This window comes from Malaclemys terrapin, chromosome 13 (genome assembly GCF_027887155.1).
Source record: "Malaclemys terrapin pileata isolate rMalTer1 chromosome 13, rMalTer1.hap1, whole genome shotgun sequence".
Lineage (NCBI taxonomy): Eukaryota > Metazoa > Chordata > Testudines > Emydidae > Malaclemys > Malaclemys terrapin.
The window spans coordinates 19,770,780-19,789,951 of NC_071517.1; the positions used below are offsets into that span (position 1 = coordinate 19,770,780).

General features: G+C 44.2%; 1 protein-coding gene across 6 annotated transcripts in view; it reads right to left on the bottom strand.

The window, feature by feature from the left end:
* Nucleotides 1-19,172, bottom strand: part of B3GNTL1 (UDP-GlcNAc:betaGal beta-1,3-N-acetylglucosaminyltransferase like 1) — a 359,547-nt gene that overhangs the window by 156,213 nt on the left and 184,162 nt on the right. The window lies entirely within an intron of this gene.

Here is a 19,172-nt window from a genome sequence, read left to right on the forward strand (position 1 = left end):
TTACCCCTTCCATTGAAAAGAAAGATAAAATATCAGTATCTTTTGAATGTATCAAACTAGTCTGAATTATAAATTAAAAGATTGGCGGATGAAGGAGGATTAAAATGTAACATAACTGATAGACACCCTCTGTCAGCCCTCCATGCACATGCTATACATTATACAGTACACACGCACAGATCTAAATATGTTTATACATGTGTAGACCGAATACCCTTCAACATGTTCCAACACATCTCATTATTCTACCGTTGAGTCTAATTCACATGAAGTCATCTTAAAGAACAACAAAAGTAACAGGATATGCTGATGTAATTTATAGCTGTCTGTTTTTACAGACTAAAACATATGGATTTAATTTTAATCTATACATTTTTACTGTTGGGTTTACTTTTTCCACCCAAAAATCACCGTCCATCACATAGATAAACAAAACCAAATTTTCCTAAGGTTTCTCACTCTTTTGCTTATCTGCAATAAATATTGAAGATGATCATAAAATCCCTTTTACAGTTTTTGTGTTCTATTTGCTGCACGGATGGGATCATTTTAAAAACTTATCCTTCTCCAAAAATTAATCCCTTGTCATTAAAGCTTTTACTCTGTTTTTCCTGACAATTTTCGAGTTTGAAAAAATTTTCAAGAGTTAATGAGCAAGGTACAGAACCACACTGAATAAAAGGACTGACTAGTGAAAGCTCCAAGACAGAAACTTTTCAAAAAAGAAGACTCATTGCTTGCCTTGCACAAAATATCTTTGTCTCCCAATTCAACATCCCGTTGTGATTTTAGTTGCATAAAACATTTACTCTTTTGAGATATTTGAAAATATAACCCCCTAACCTTTCTGAAATCCACACTAAAGTCTGCACTGTGAAAAACACAAATGCTAAGCAAACCCTCCAACTGTTACTTTTCCTTGTTCTCTAACCACAAGAGAACCAAGAAAAACACGATGGTTTTAAAACTTTTCTTCCTCAAAATAAGGATAGGCATTATTTTAATCACGCCATATTTATTATGCACAATGCATTGTTTTTGTATTGTATTTGCTCTCCTACAGCACTGAAGACAAAGGACTGTTCTATAGTGCTTCTGTGGCAAGTATTCACAATGAAATGTCACAGGCATGTGACTTTCACTGAGTTGTCCCAACACTGAAGGTCCAAGTTTATCTCCCTTCTATGCAAATATAATTTAATCTCCCTTTTTATTACACATTATTTAAATCATTAAAACAAGATTACTGAAAAAGATAGTTTAAAAATATTCCAGCATAGTTCCTCACATCTTCGGACACTATTATTGTTGAGTTCCTTATTTCACATTGATCCCATAAGTTTGGGCCTTGACAGGCTGAAGGCCATATACATGAAAATGTATGAGTTGTGCCAGAAAGATTTGCTTTAGGAACCGTTTACATCCTGGCCCTTTAAAATTCTTCCTGCTCCTTGGGCTGAATTACCTACCCCTCCTTATCCCTGCTCAGCTACTGTTTTCTATTCCTTCTTCCCATTATGCTCCTCCACCTGAGCCAAATCTTTTCTCTCAGTTCCTAATCCTTCTCATATACTCCACCTATTCCTCCCATACTTGTCTGTTGACCTACTCATTGTTGCTTTCCTTTACAATCTCACTTTTGTCATTTATTCACTATTTCTGCCTTTAGACTCTCTAGTCCCCAAAATTTACCCTTTCCCTCTAACCTAACCTTACTCATCCATCAACCTCACTTCCTTCTCCCATCTCACTGACTTCAACAAGTTTACATCTACGCCTTTCCTGCTACCTGTGTCCTCTCCCTCATCCAATTCTCACCCTCATAATACTTCTACCATCATCCATCACCATTGTGCCTTTCACTCTACATACTTATTTCTCTCACATCCTCCCTCTTTATTTCCATGCTATCCCTTCCTTTTCCTCCTTTTCTAACTCCCTCAAAGTTTCTTCTTTCCTTCCATTAGAAAAATCATTTCAGCCTGTGATACATGAGTCCAAATACACAGGCAGCAACACACAATGGACAGTCAGTCACATGGTATCACTGCATTGCAAGAACAGTGGCACAGCTAATCTATTTCAGATAGTGGGAAAAAGGAATACAATCCAAAACCATGTCTACAGTGAATGGTGCATTTAAAGAATCAGAAATAAAATTTAAACTTTACAGAATATTTGTTCTTTCTTGGAGTCTCTTCTCTATAACTCCTATCTCCTCTTTAACCTGCCAGCAGTTTCCCTATTACTCACTTCCTAGGTAGCACATGATCACTATTCTGTAGGGACAGGAGACATCACAATGAAGCAATATTAACAAAGAGATATGTCAGTAATTACATCAGCACTGGAACCACTCCTACATGTAGTGTTACTAAGGCTATCTTCCGCTTAACAGAGGAAGCAATAGTGAAGCTGTTTTATTAACTGATTCTTCTACAAGTGCAGCACAATAACAGAACCATAGTACTACACATCACATGAAATCTAGATATGGCAGCAGTTCTTCCTTAAGGAAATCCCTAAGCATCTCCTACCTTTCTCCATCTTTATACCACCCATCCACCAACTTTGCAAGCTTAGGCTGAACATGACTCCCTTCCAAATCCATCAATTCTACTTACTAACGGAGGAGAAGTGATGGTGTTGCTATTGAGACACAGTCCTGGTCCACACTAACCCCCCACTTCGGACTAAGGTATGCAAATTCAGCTACGTTAATAACGTAGCTGAATTCGAAGTACCTTAGTCCGAACTTACCGCGGGTCCAGACGCGGCAGGCAGGCTCCCCCGTCGATGCCGCATACTCCTCTCGCTGAGCTGGAGTACCGGCGTCGACGGCAAGCACTTCCGGGATCGATCCCAGAAGATCGATCGCTTACATCCGGACCAGGAAGTAAGTATAGACGTACCCACAGAAGCATCACCTCCTGCCCATACTTGTGAGTATGCTGCCTCCATACCACTCCTAATTCCTGATTAAGGGTTGCTGACGGTCCTGTTTTATCCAGAAATATCCTGATTATGAGATGGAGGTGCTTTATTCTGCATTGTATTGGAACTTGATACAACTTAATCACACAAAACCATATTGCCAAGAGTGCATGAGTTAGTCCCATTCAACACAATCATGCAAGTTATAACCTGGACCTCCTGGCCTGAGAAGCATGATTGAAAATTGATTACAGGTCTCCTCCACAGCAATGAAAAACAAACTTCACTGTCCTGTTATTTTAGATATCTACAGCACACAGTACTACTAGTATTATAGAGAGGATCTAGGATCATTAGAATTACAGATAGGAAATCCTGTTGAGTCTACCAACTTGATACAAACGGATGTATCAAATATTAAACTTCTACTACATTTATTCATCAGACACAAGAGTAGATACATAGGGAGCAGAAAACTGAGTTAAAGCTTTAATTAAAAAATCATACTGAAGCTGTTTGTCTCTTCATGAATGCAACCAATGGATGGAATTATTCTGAAGCTCAAGGCTCAGACCCTTTATGGCGTACCCCTACTAAAGAGGAGGTATACTACACTAACCAATAGGCCATTGTTCTGACTCAGAAGCCTGCATTAGCAACCTACCAAGAGGGCTACACATAAGCATATATTACCAAAATAAATGCATACAACCATACTGTCTGCTCACAATTGTACCTTGCTTCATAGATTAATATAAGTAGATGTTTGAGTTCACCAACTTTGTCCTAACTCTGCATCTGCGGTGAGAAGATAATGTAACAACGGACTTGAAAACTATCAACTATTTCACATAGCACGGATTGCACATGAGAACTCATAGTTATCAGTTGAGAAAGAGCCTGGTAACTTCTGCTCTCAAACTCAGAGCTAAAGAAGAATCTCTTCTGGCCTGTACCCTCTGTCAGAAAGCCACAAGCTGCCGACATGATCACACTTGCTTAAGTCAACATTCCATTCAATGGGAAGAAGTGGTGCACATACAGTTACAGACTACAGAGGCCACAAGCTTCATGTCATGACTCTGTATGCCACAGCTGAATGTCAAGCATCCCTGTTTTAAATTAGCATTTCTTAACCAGATAATTTTAATTCGACATATTTTACCATGGAAATGAACTTACAAAAACATCTCATTTGCATGTTGTCATCCTAGTATGTGATTTTATTGTTGCCGACTAAGTTATGCTTCACCAGACACCAGGCAGACCTGTGTGGAGGAAACAGCCTGCCAAATCTAGAATTACAGTTTAAAAAACAGACAACACAAAAATGAACAGGACAGGATTCATAAATCTCAGGTACCATTAAACTAAATAAGGTTTATTATTCCTTTTGATCTCAGTCTTCAGAGCAGCCAGACCTTTCCATCTATCGGTACCTGACACACTGAGAGAAGACATACAGAAAACTGGTCACTTTTGTAATTTATTTCCAATACTTACACTTCTTTATTGGTCTTTCAAAGAACTGATATTTAGAAGCAACTGCAGAGGAATTTAGAGGAGTTGGATAGTTAATCTACAAGGACCCCAAAGAAACCGATTGTTCTTTGCCCTTAAATTAATGTAAGAAAAAAATATTTACAAATGCAAATTGTACACTGATTTACAATAGTGGGAGTAAAAAGCCGTATCTACTAAGAAATGTTTTAATCCACTCTTCTAACCCATGCAAAGCAAGAAACAAGCCAATTGTGTCCTAGTATTTTGGCAACGATCTTTGTGTAGGATTATGTTTAGCTCTGAAGCAAGTACCATAACATCATTTACACTGGTTTCCATTTCACCTTAACAAATAAAATAATAAATAAAGCAAGAACAGTTGTAAAACGAGCTTTAAAAATAAGTGAAGGAGAACTTTTACATCTAAATTTCTTCTGGGGACTCATTTACATGCTTGGTGGTCTTGCCCTCAGGTCAAAGTTTTTGGAAATGGTTTGAATAAATTTCCTATCTATCTCAAACTCCAGTGGAACTTCATCACAGGTTGTTCCTATTAAAACAGCAAACTAGTTAGAAGCATAGCAGCCCAGTTTGATCAACAACTGGCAGGCACCATTATGGTCAGTAGTGTTGATATGTACCATTAAGGACGTTTATACATGAATTACTGAAATTCTGTTGTTTGAAGCAGATGAGGGTCTGATTCTCCAGGGGTGAATGTAAAACACTACCATTCTGATTTGGGAGTACTTTACACATACTTGGTGTAAACAGCTATACAAGGTGTAAGGCATTTACATTCTTGCCAATTTCTCAGCTGAGAACGTCACCAACAACCAACGCAAGAAAATGAGTTTTAACAGATTCTCGTCAGTGTCAATATCCCACATGCTGAAAAGAACTGTGAAAGAAAATGAAAAAACAGCATGACAACGTATCCTATTGATTATGACTAGGTCACTGGAGTGAGGAACTGGGATTTTAACAATGTTGCAGTGCTCCATTTGGTTAACCTACTGAAAAATAGTTTATGAGGATGCATTTCAAAATGAATTTTTTGGAAGTTACATTTTGGGTTTATTTATTTTGATTTAATAAAAAATCCATCCATCCAGTGCCTTAGGTATATATTCAATATTTATTAACAAAAAAAAGAAAAGAAACACCACACCCATATCAGTTAGGCCCAATGACCAAAAACTGGGTTTGACACCAGAGAGAGCATGCCTATACGCTGTTTAAATATATTTTTACAATTTCTCTTTTTAATACCATATAAAAGTAGTGATTGGGATGGAGGAACAATATTCACTATAAATACATTTGCAAACTTACAGTATGTGAAAATACTCAGATGCACCTTACTGTATAAAAATACAACGTCTATGACAAAGACTCCTATTTCATGTAAATTTCATTTATTTCATGGAGAGCACTGGGAAATGTGCATTTTTATGGTAAGGAATGAAATCCCATAGAATTCCTGCTTGAGAGAGAAAGTAATATGACCACACAGTTCTAAAATGTTTTTGTCATTTTACTGGTTTTGCAGAGTTAATTTCAAAATAATAATTAAAATTTTGTCAGATAAATAAAAGATCCTACCCATTGATATACAGAAAACAAGAACATTATACAGTAATTTAAATCTGTATTAGAAGCTAGAGACAGTGTTTTAAAAAGCAGTATAGTATTTCTATTGTTCTAGGCATTCTTTGTGTAAAGTAGAAAAATCACATCCAGACGTTCCATTCTGGCCATAATCTAGCTGCCTTTGCCTATTTCCTAATTATCTAGAGGAAAAGTGCCATTTTTGAATTTTCGGAAACAATTAATATGAGCCAACTTACAAAACTGTTTATCCTTTGTGGTTTTGTTTTGTTTTTTGTTTCCAAAAAATTGTGAATCAATGTCATGCTCAAGAAAATGAGAGGCATGGGGCCAGCTCCAGCTCCTACTGAGGTCAATGGGAGCTTTGCCATTGACTCCAACAGGAGTAAGAGCAGGCCCATAATGGGGATAGATACTATGCAAGTTTTATAGGTCGTAGCTTGAGCCATCAAAAATGCTGATTGTGACGAGTGCAACAGCACCAGTTTGATAAGAGTGACTGACATACCATTTGGTAATCTGCCCTCCCTTGACTTTCTCTCTCATTTTATCTGTCCATATCTCCTGTTTCCCCTGGCCCCTTTATGTCTCCCTGACAATTACACTTCTAGTTTTTCTGTGAAGACCTGGCCTAGATAAAGTTACTCAAAAATCAATGTCTTTTTAAGAGCAATTAAATAATATATTTTTTTCATTTTTAAATGCATAATATTTCTCGCTGTTTAAGGTGTTTCTAGACTAGAAAGCCCCCTTGTGAGATTGCATTACAGCAACTGGACACATATCCTTCAGTTTAATTAAAACACAGTACAAATCCAGACTGGGAGTGGTTGGGTCATTACAAAACCTAAACAATTTCCCCAATACTAATTTCTCCCTACTGTTACTCACACCTTCTTGTCAACTGTCTGTAATGGGCCACTCTCTTACCACTTCAAAAGTTATTTTTCCTCCCTTGGTATCCTGCTGCTAATTGATTTATCTCGTTAGACCGGCCTCACACTTGGTAAAAAGAACAGGAGTACTTGTGGCACCTTAGAGACTAACAAATTTATTTGAGCATAAGCTTTCGTGGGCTACAGCCCACTTCTTCAGATGCACTTGGTAAAGCAACCCTCATCCTTTCATGTATATATACCTGCTCCTGTATTTTTCACTTCATTCATCTGATGAAGTGGGTTCTAGCCAACAAAAGCTTATGCCTAAATAAATTTGTTAGTCTCTAAGGTGCCACAAGGACTTCTCGTCGTTAGTACAAATCCAAATAATCATGTATGCTGAATTGCCTTGGCAATTATTCTTACACAAAAAAGTAATGGTTGCAGAATCTAGCTCAAAATTAGTGATAATGCTTATAAATGAGGATAACTAGTTGTCTAGTGCAGGCTCCCCACATTTAAATCCTGTGGATAGCCACTCATAATTGAATTGTAATAGTTTTATGATGTCTCAGTGGACCAGCAGCGGAAAACAGGTAAGGTGATCAAATATTCATGATAAAATGTATCACTCGCATGGATATCTCTTCCATACATGATGTGGGGTGTATATATACCCACCTGTACACTTTCCCCAGGATTATCAATCAACATTTTTCAAGTAAGAACAAGGCCAAGAGAGTCTTACTATCATTTTTATGAAAAGGAGACAGCATATTTTAAAACAGCTAATTGTTCTTTGGCTTAAATTCAGCTTGAAATACATGCTTTATCTTGAAAAGGCAATTTCACTTCAAAAAATTAGATATATGATGTATTATTTACCACAAAGCACACAAGTTGAATAGTTCATATACAACTGTGCCCAGGTCAACTCAAAAGTATGGCTCCCCTTCATAACCAATCCAATGTTATGATTACGGACTGTAGACTTTGGCAGCTTCTCTATGTCACACTGTTGCAAGCATGATTTGAAAGCACTGCATATAGCTCAGTACTGAGACAGGAAAAGAGATTAGAAATGAAAATCTTGTTCAAAGTTGTTACTTATGCCAGACCTACCAAGTTGCCTAGAGAGAGCATTATTCAGAGAGTTAAAGCCCCTTTGTTATGCAGCTTTGGCGATATTTGTTGAGCTGTGGGAACTCTCCCCTACACCATGAGTACTTTCATGACCCAGAAGCCAATTCCAAATGCCTGAAAGCTTACAAGAATGTTGAGTTGTCTGCAATACAATATTTAATTTATATGCTTTCATTTTGTAAAGTAAATTTCTCCATGCTACAGCAATCTGGACCTCCTACACAATGAAAATGATTACTTTTGGTGTAATTAATTGATCCCAGACAAAAACTTTACTTACTGTGTCAATGTTTACTTCTGCCATAACATGGAACCAAAAAAGAATCACTAAATAATTGACTAAACTAAAGTGAACACAAGTTAGAAAGAAGAAGCTCCAGGGAGACGAAAGAGGTTCGCATTCATTTTTGGCATGTGATGGGAAGGAACTGAGGTGGTGAAGGCACTCTGTTCCTTTATAGCCTTGCCCTCAAAATGGCAATCACATGGAGGGGAGGGGTTGGGGGTATGAGAGCACTCTAGCAGACACTGCTGGGAGAAGGTTCTACCACAAGGCACCACAAACTGGTGCAATATCTCATAAGTAGGAATAGGCAGAGCCTCTCAAAGAAGTAGTTGTGGGGGTTTTTCAGCCAGAGGAAAGGTGTCCATCAGACATCCCAACATAAGGACATACAATAACAAGTTGCCCTTTAATCTTAGAGTAATTATTTTACACAGATAGGTCATTCAACTTTTGACTGTCTTATGCAATTTCTTTTTCTGAAGCCACAATATAGTCCTAGAAAAAATGAGTCCCAGCAGTCCCAAGAAATGTAACAGTTGTAAGAAATACTAGTTTCAAATATATGTTTATTTATCCTGGTTCTAGCTGAAAATTGGACAGGATTTAATTTAAAATTAGACACATTTCAAGGGACAAATTGCAAAATTCTTCAGATCAGCTTCCAAACAAAAGCCCCTTTAGCAAGCAAGGCACATTCACTCTCTGAATGATTCACAATGGTTTTGTTTCTGCGGCTGTTTTCCACATGTTTTTTTGGAACTAAAGCTTGTACAAAAACTCTGTAACTCCAGTGTTTAAAATGAATTTATGTAAAAAGCCCCAAATCAATATTGGTTGAAACCAATCTCCTCACACTAAAAATTTACTTGTTTGTCAGTTTTACCACATTATTTTACCTATGTTGGTAAATTGCTCTCAACTTTCAACCTCCCTTCCCTTTCTTCTATAAATGCAGATGGGAATGCAGAACTCCCTAAATCAAAATCTTTATCCTTCCTTTCTTTCAGCTTCTTTAGCTAGAAGTTATGCATGTTCCTAGTTCACTTTTCACCACAAACCCAAGTTTAACGTATTTTTAGGGCTTGCCTTAACACTTATTATGCAAAATGAAGAGTTGATAAAACACAGGTATATAACATACTCTTTTCAGACTGCAGTCTCTCACACTGCTAATTTCTTGAAATTACTTAGATATAATTCGGAGTTTTCTTTCCCCCAGATACTTACACGCAGCTTTCAATGGAAGATTTCATGGCAGAAACCCATTGGAGTACAGCAATTAGAATGAAACACAACCACCACCAATAATAAAACAGTTACAACTTAAAAATTATCACATGGGAATTATGGCAGGGCATAGATGTTTTCAAACCTTTAGAAATGCTGTCAGATTTAATTTATATATAGCAAGATTTTGACTAATGCAATAATGAATGTACAGCAAAAGCTGAAACTACAGTATAATTAAACTTTTTTCCAACACAAAATATTTCTTGGCAAAAGAGCTAAAATAATTCTCCAGTGTAATCATAGTGAAAGCATCTGGATTTTTGGGCTGGTCATTTGTGCTTTCAATCATCTTTATTGTAGATGTTTAACTGTAATGGTTTTATACATGTATTTATTTCTTTTTTATACAAATGATTAATTATATTTCATTTGTGATAGATTTGCCCTTTCTTTCCCTCTACATTTTTCAATCAGAAGTACTTCATTTTATTCCAGCAAGGTCAAGTATTAAACTAGACATAACACACTTTTAACTCAGTACTATACAAGCTTTATTGTATCTCATATTTAGTTCAAAACACAGAGTATCCTAGTAGAGGTAATTAGAGTAATTTCTTACTTGTTTTATTCTGTGCATTAGATGCAGCAATCCCTATGGATTAATGTAAACTTTGAGCAAAAGTAAATTATTACATATTTATAATTTGTATTCTGGTGGTGATAGAAACCTTCAAACCAGCTTGTGTCCCAAATGGCTTCCAATCTAAAGAGACAAGACAAACTGCATGAGGAAACACATCAACTGTCATCCAAACTGAGTAATCAGAGTGATGGTGTCACCGAGTGTGGGTGAGTCAGGGCCCTGCAACCCCCCTTCCCCCCCACACACACACTTCCTACGATTCACCATGACTCTCAGCCAGCCAGTAAAACAGAAGGTTTATTAGTCTACAGGAACACAGTCCCAAGCAAGGCTTGTAGGTACAACCAAGACCCCTCAGCCAGGTCCCTCTGGGGGCAAGGATCTTAGACCCCAGACTTGGGGTTCCCTGCTTCTTCCCAGCCAGCCCAAAACTGAAACCAAAAACCCCTCCAGCAGGCTCTCTCCCCCTCCTTCTCTCCTCCTCTCCCTTTGTCCAGTTTCCCCAGCAAAGGTGTCGACTCGCCCCACCCCCCTTCCTGGCTCAGGTTACAGGCTCAGGTACCGTCCCACACCTAAAGTCATCCCCTGCTCTCCCATCCCCCATGCAGACAGTCCCAGTAAAACTAAACGACAGTCCCAGGTCAATCCATCCCGCTCCCTACTGCATCACAGATGGATAGCAAGCATCACATGATTTCTACTTCCGCTAAAGAAGAAAGGGTAGAAAGTTTAGGTCTCCTAGCTGGCATACAGACACAAGGTATATTCTGAAAGGGAAGAATCTTCTATCCTCTTTTTCTGATTCTCCCTCTACTGCTTCCTACTTCTACAAGAAGGACTTAGGAGCCTGAAAATGAGCCGCTTTGTACAGTCCCATTTATATAGTTCAGTAGAGCTAACTTTGTCCTTGCCAGAGCCAAGGTCCTGTGCCACCTCCTTGTGTGAGCCACGGCCTCTCAGATCAGGTTCACGATCATCAGGTGCTGCCAACACTCGGGTTTTTTCATTTTTTGTGTGGTCTATGGCAGCGTGCTTCTCTCTAGCACACTGGGAAAAGGCTCATCAAAACAGCGGCCACTGAGGATGCCTTCCTCCTTGGTTAGAAGCAGGACACAAACTGGGGATGAGAAGAGGGTCTCCCTGCTTAGCATGAAAAACCTTTAAATTCAATCAATCATCATCCAGTTTGCAACACAAGAAGGATTCTTTTGCACAAGTTGTTACAGAACAATCCACAGAAACAACATTTTTATATAAACAATTACCCCTCCTGTACACTAAAATCACTAACACTGAATTCAAATCAGTGAGCAACACTAGGCATAACATTTGGGTGGAAAACAACTAGGGTCACCAGATTAGTAGTATAAAATATCGGGATGGGGGCGGAACAAAAAGAAAAGGGGGGGGGGGCGGAGCAAAAAAAAAAGAGTTTTAAAGGGGCCTGGGGCATTAGCAGGCCCCGCGCGCTGCCCTCCCCGCGGAACCTCCCGCCCCCTGGCCCGCCACGGGCATATGCGGGGTGTGCTGGGTCCGGGCAGGGGCAGCGCGGAGCGGGCAGGAGCCGGGTGAGCGTCAGGGGCCAAATCCCCGCTGCTGCCAGGGAGCCCCACGCCTCTCCCTCCCGCTCGCGGCTGTGGCTCCTTCCCGGCGGGACGCGCCTCCCGCTGCCCCGGGCATATGCGGTGCGCATCCCCCGCACCTAGTCTCCCTCCCGCCGGGAAGGAGCAACTGGACGCGCGCCGCATGTGCGCGGGGCAGGCCGGGGGGCGCGTCCCGCCGGGAAGGAGCCGCAGCCGCGAGCGGGAGGGAGAGGCACGGGGCTCCCCAGCAGCAGCGGGGATTCAGCCCACGCCCCCGCACCACCCACCCAGCCCCTGCCCGCTCCGCGCTGCCCCCGACCAGACCCACCGCGCTGCCCTGCGGGCTGCAGGGCTGGAGCAGCCTCCAGGCTGCGCTCCCAGCCCCGGGTGCAGAAGCCTCTGGTGCGGCGGGAGGGTTCACAGCTGAGCCCCCCATCTCCCTCCCTTGCCAGCCCCCCTTTGCCGGCCCGGGTGCTGGAGCTGACTCACCAGCTCCAGGATCCAGGCACCGCCGCCACCCCCTCCCTCCAGGCTTGCGCCGCCATGCTGCAAGCCTGGGAGGGAGGAGGAATGCTGTGTGGTTGGGGAAGAGGCGGGGCCAGGGCGGGGATTTGGGGAGGGAGCCAATGGGGGAAGGAGAGAGAGGAGCCGGGGCGGGGGGGACGCGAGCGCCAGAGCGGAGGGCAAAATTTCTTTTTTGTCCAGTGTCCCGACCAAACACTGGTCGGGACGCGGGACAAAGAAGCAAATATCGGGACAGTCCCGATAAAATCTGGACGTCTGGTCACCCTAAAAACAACACAGGGCTTGATCACAAACACCAGCACCTCCAGGGACCAAAAGTCACACTTGACGCATTCCCAAGCATAATAAAATAAAGCCTTGTCCCCTTCAAACTGAACCAATGATTTCAGATTGATACAGCTAGGATAATAAAAGATGGAACTTGGCTATTTGCTGAGACAAGGATTCAGAAGATGGGCATTCTATTTTCTTTTGAATGATAATTTCTGACCTGTTACAGACTTTACAGCTTGCATTTCACAGATACAAACAATAGAGCTTCAGTACACCACCACAATTTGCAAATAGTTTGAAAAACAAAGGATTACTGATAGATTTCATTCAATGAGGATGACATTAACTGTCAACAAACTGAAGACTAAGAATGAATTGGGATTCCTTTACTAGATTAAAAGCCCCTAATTACACAATTGCTGCTTGTTAGGACAAGTCCTCTGTACAGTCCTTCTGTCAACAACAGATAATCTGCTTCACCCACCTGAAAATTATGATGCCCTATCTGAAAAAAGGAGGGAGACCCACATGAGTCTGCTCTTTGTCTTCAACCAACACAACACTGCTAAGACATGTGAAAAGCATAGATCAATTTGCCTAGTTCTGAGTGGGAGTACTCCCTCACAGATTGCTCAATTATGGCTCCAGGAGTCTGAGATGTTTTGGGTGGGCCCCCGGGGCACCGGCCCAGCAACACTGGAGCTGTAGGAACACTAATAGCATAATTACTTCTGTAGAACAAGTGTAGCATGTACTTCCTCAGAGAAGCCTTAAAGCAAATAGCCACAGTGGGATGGGGCCATGGCCAGTGCTGAATTAAGCCTAAATGGAGTCTAGTTCCAATACAATAAAGGGATCCCAACAAACCAAAGTGTCTGTGGTACTCCTGGACCCTTATCTTGGCAAGGCCGTTTCCTTCTCCCCAGCCTTCATGGTAGTTTCCAACAATTTCTGGTGGCAGAACCTGCTGACCCTGGATTCTTGGATAGTCTGCATAGTCTGACTCATTGGATACAATGGTGGTTGCAGTTCAGATGGTGGAACCTTACCATAACAGCACCCGTTAGAGAAAAGACGGGTTACCTTTTCCATAACTGGTGTTCTTCGAGATGTGTTGCTCATGTCCATTCTATATTAGGTGTGTGTGTGCTTGCCATGTGCACCAGTGCCAGAAGTTTTTCCCCTCAGCAGTATCCGTAGGGGACTGGCTCTGGTGCCCCCTGGAGAACAAAACTGATGGCATTTCTTGTCCTGTCTGGTAGCGAACAGGTCCACTTGAGGAGTTCCCCATCTTTGAAAAATTATGCAGGCTACCTCTGTATGGAGCAACCACTCGTGGTGAGAAGAGAAGTCCCTACTGAGCTGGTGTGCCAGCGTATTCCTGATGCTGGGAAGGTGACAAGCTTCCAGGTGGATTTTGTGGCGGATGCAGAAGTCCCACAGATGGAGCATCTCCTGACAGAGACAACAAGCATGTTTCCCCTTGCCTGTTGATGTAGAACATTGAGGCTGCATTGTCCTCAGGACTCGTACCATCTTGCCCAACAGATGGGGCAAGAAGACTCCACACGCCAGCCAGACTGCACGGAGCTCTTTGACGTTTATATGTAACCACGCCTCCTTTAGGGACCACATCCCCCGTGTCTGGAGGTTTCAGAGATATGCCCTCCAGCCAAGGTCCGAGGCATTTGACACCAACTCGATAGAGTGAGGGTTGTCGAATGGAACCCCTTCCAGGACTGTCCTGCGATTGGTTGTTCCACCATCTCAGTGAGGTAAGTATCACCTGGGGAACAGTAACGATCTTCTCCAGGGGATCTTGGGACTGGAAATAGACTGTCCCCAGCCCTTGTTGCAGGGGCCGCAGCCAAAGCCTGGCATGGCGGACCACATAAATGCATGCTGCCATGTGGCCCAGCAGACGCAGGCAGACCCTGGCTGCAGTCAGAGGGAACGCGGAGACTTCTGCGATGAGGTTCGCCATCGTGTGGAACCTTTCCAGTGGCAGGACCGCTCTGGCACAGGTAGAGTCAAGGACCACTCTGATTAACTCTATCCTCTGCACTGGCACTAACATCAACTTTTTGTCGTTCACTAGTAGGGCCAGAGAGCAGCTTGAAGCACTGCAATATCCCTTCGGACTTGAGACCTGGAGCTGCCCTTGACAAGCAGGTACGGGTAGACTTGGATACCCCGGCACCTGAGTTAAGCCGCCACCACCGACATGCACTTGGCATACACCCTTGGTGCTGTCGCCAGGCCGAACGGGAGGACCTTAAACTGCTAGTGGTGGGGCCCACCATAAACCGGAGAAAGCATATGTGTCCTTGAAAGATGGCTATGTGGAAGTATGCGTCCTTCAAATCAAGGGTGGCATACCAGTCTCCCGGATCCAGGGAGGGGATAATAGAAGCCAGAGACCATGTGGAACTTTAGCTTCTGTAGGTACTTGTTGAGGTCTCGCAGGTCCAAGATGGGCTGTAGAATCCCCTTGGCCTTTGCGATTAAAAAGTACCAGGAATAGAACCCCTTGTTCCTCTATTCAAGGGGAACGTCTTCCACCGCACCCAACTGTAATAAGCCCTTTTGCGCCTGCGCAAGGAGACTCTTGTGAGAGGGGTCCCTGAAGAGGGATGAAGAAGGCGGGTGGGAAGGGGGGCTAGAAAGGAACAGGATGGTATAACCCCATTCCACTGTCCTGAGGACCCTCCCACGCCAGGAGGAAAGGCGGCCAGAGAACACTGGGAAAGATGGATTCGGGGAATAGTCTGGTAGGTTGCCTGCAGGCGCACCCTCAAAACGACTGTTTGGCCCCCTGCTTATTACAGGTCGAGCCTGACCAGGCTGAGGGTGGAGGCGGGTGGCTCGGATGGCGCTAGTTACCCTTGGCCCGTTTATGGGGCTGGTCCTGCCAAGGCTGGCTCCCCTGGCCCTGAGGCTGCTGCGATTTGAACTGCTTACACGCTGGGGCTGGGATGTAGACACCCAGGGTCTTCAGGGTGGTGTGGGAGTCCTTGAGGCCATGCAACTTGCTGTCTGTTTGCTCCTCAAATAGGGCCCCGCCGTCGAAGGGCAGGTCCTTCAATGCCTGCTGGGCCTCGGTGGACAACCCAGAGAGGAGCAGCCAAGAGCCATGGTGTGAGCAGCAGCAGCATCTGATGCTGCCTTGAGAGCCACCCTGGCTGCAGTCGTGCCTTCATCAAGGATCGTTCGGAACTCCTTGGTAGCCTCGGGGAGCGACCCTTCAAACTTGTCCATGGCTTGCCACATACTGAAGTTATAACAGCCAAGGAGGGCTTGGCGGTTGGCCACTCTCAACTGAAGACTGGAAGACGAATAAACCTTACGTCCAAAGAGATCCAGCCTCCTCGAGTCTTTATTTTTGGGGGTGGCCCCGGGTTGCTCTTGCTTCTCCTTGTGGTTAACCGCCTCAACCACAAGGGAATTAGGGGCTGGGTGGGAGTATAACTACTCGTGTCCTTTGGTCAGCATGAAGTACTTGCTTTCGGACCTTTTAGAGATGGGGGCCAGGAAAGAGGGGGTCTGCCACAGGGCATTAGTGATTTTGGAAACCCCTTCATGAAAGGGTAGAGCCACCCTAGCAGGAACCGAGTAGCAGAGAACATTAAACAGAGAGTCTTCCAATTCCCCTGCCTTAAGCCCCAGGTTAGAAGTGACCCTCTTCAAAAGTTCCTGGTGCGCTTTGGTATCATCCTGGGGAACTGGGTGAGGAGGCCCCGTGATAGCCTCATTCGGTGATGACAAGGATGATGCCGGTGCCGCAGGAACTTCCACGGCTATTGGTGGTCCAGCAGCTTGCTCCCCTGGGTCCTCCTGGACCTTTGGGGTCTTACTCCCCAATGCCTTGAGCACCGGAGGGGACAGGATACTGAGGTCACTGGCCTCTCCGCGGCTTCCGATACCTATCGGGCAGCCTGGGAAGGCTGGGTGAAACCCCAAGGGTTCCACGGATACCACGGTGCAACCCACTGCGCTTGGAGCCATGGGACAGGTTTTGATGCTGATAATGTAGACAGTAACGCTGGTACCAGGGCTTATCCCGCAGGCAGGGAACCTCACTCCGAGCCAGAGCTACCAGTGGAGTGGTTGGTCCCAGATGACCAGGATCAGGCTGGGCGGTGGCTCTTGTCCAACCAGTGCCGATCACTGCACCCCGAAGTTGATCTGTCCAAGCGAGACGGTCTTGGAGGGCTCTTGGGGACCGATGGCGTTCGGCAAATCTGCGTCAAATACCTGGCAATCGATGCCTCACGCTACTCGACTAGTACCGGGACGTGGAATGGGACCAGAAGCTACTACGGGCCGGTGGCTGGGAGGATCGTCCTGAATAGGGTGACCTCCTTCTTGGAGACAGGTGATGACAGCCCAGCGATCAGCAGTCTCTGGTGTCCGATTGGTCCCAGGCCCTTGGAGATGGTTGGGGCCAGTCCCAGAGTTCTTGCCGGGTGGCACAAGCCTCAAAGGGTCTGTGTCAATCTACCAGCGAGGTACGCCTCGAGTCCCTCAATTGGTGCCCCAGGAGCGGGGACCGAAGAGGGCTCTGCAGAGCCTGCCTCTCCAGTCCTGAGGCATGATGGCTTCAGACAGGCAAATACTGGTGGGATGTCCCTCTTAATGGGGATTGGTACCGCTGAGGTGGGGACAGGCGCAGTCCCAACACAGGTTTTCCCTGAGACTGGAGTACCACAGGAGCCGGTGAGGACGGCACCGGGAGCGTCAGGATCTCTTGAGCTACTCAAAGAGCTTTGGGCGTCGACGGCACCTGAAGCTGGCTCGGGCCTGCACTTCTATCCGGGGTTGCAGGCAAAGCATGGGATGGGCTGCACCACTTGACTTGAGCTGGGGCCCAACTTCCCAAAGGGTGTGTTGAGCTGCCCAGCATGGGTCGTGGCTCACCCCCAGCCCTCTCCTGTCCCTTACGGGAGATAGGAGATCTTCCCTTTACAGTCTTTTTTGGCTTCTTTCCTGGAGCTAAGGTCCGGGTGCTGGATCATGGATGGCGCCAGCGGAGCGCTGCTATGGTGTCTGGTGCAGAGTCGGACTGCTGCTCCAGTGCTGGAGTGAGTGCAGACTCCATTAGGAGCACTTTCAGACGGATATTGCGTTCCTTCTTCATCCTAGGTTTAAAGTACTTGCAGATACGGCACCTGTCACTTATGTGCCCTTCGCCTAAGAACCTTAGGTAGCTGGTATGTGGATCGCTGATGGGCATAGGCCGTTTGCAACAATCGCAGGGCTTAAAGCCTGGGGACCGGAGCATGCACCATCCCCCAGCTGAGTCCGAAGACTCAGAAAACAAGATTTACAGTCAAATCCCAAAAATGGGATTACAGCAGTGGTTCTCAAATATTTACCATTGTGGGCCGCACATGCAGCTCTCTGTGTGTTATGTGGGCCACATCCATGTTGAGATGAGTTCCTGTCTGCATCCTGTAAAACTTGCCCATACCGGTATTGCCCTGGCCTCTTCTTTTGTCATTCAGTGTTGCACGCATTCTAAAACAATATGCATTTCCACACTGTTTGGGGGCGAAGCCAGACTTTGAGGCACCTGCTCCCCTACTTGGTGTAAACTTTGCTTTGCTTGTGCCAATCAGAAACGAACACAAACAGGTTTTGGGCCCCGTCCCCTATGACACTTCTATGATGTCATAATTGGTACTTTATGGGCCTGCCTGCCATGTGCAGGCAGGGAGAGGAGAAAGAAAAACGAATCCTGTGTATCCTGTGTACACCCGTAACCGAGCCTGATCACCTCGAAGCCTCTCTCTCAGCTCACGTGTTTCAAACAGAGTTTCTACGTTTGCCGGTCGTTATGCGTTGGTTTGTATTTGTAAGTATCAGTTATTACTAAATGCTGCATCTTTGTTTATAAATATTGTTAGTAGATATTTTAGTCATTGTGTGTTTTAAGTTTCATTAACTCTATTAGCTATCAAATCAAACGCTGCTCCTTTACCCCTTGTAATTATCCCCAATAAAACTTTAAATTGATTAATTTTAGTTGTGTGTGTGTGTGTGTGTGTGTGTGTGTCTGCAGTTTGCATCGTGACCCATACTCTCCTTGCATCCCTTACCAATATAGTCTATTGCCATGTGCAGCCTGGTAAATAACAGGCCTGCATTTTCTTTCGCCCCTGCGTGCCCGTGGCAATCCACAATCCACACTATATATATACTACCTGAATGACCCTCAGGATGTCCCATGGGCTGCAGCTGTGTACTGACTGGGCTACAAGTGGCCCACCAGCTGAGAACTACTGGATTACAGTTATCATGCAATTGTTTTATGAAAGTCTTCAATCCAACCTGTTGTCAAGGTTGTTTAAGCAAATGTGACTCAAATGATCCTGCTACCTTTTATACAATAGCATTAACACCATTTAGTATTTATTGTATATAGCACTTCATGTCTTCCAAATGCTTTACAAACATTGATTAATTCTCACAACAACCTTGGAACTATTTTTGCAATTTTAACACATGGAGAAACAGACAGAGCATAAGTGAGTTGCCCGAGATGTCACAGTGAGTTTGTGGCA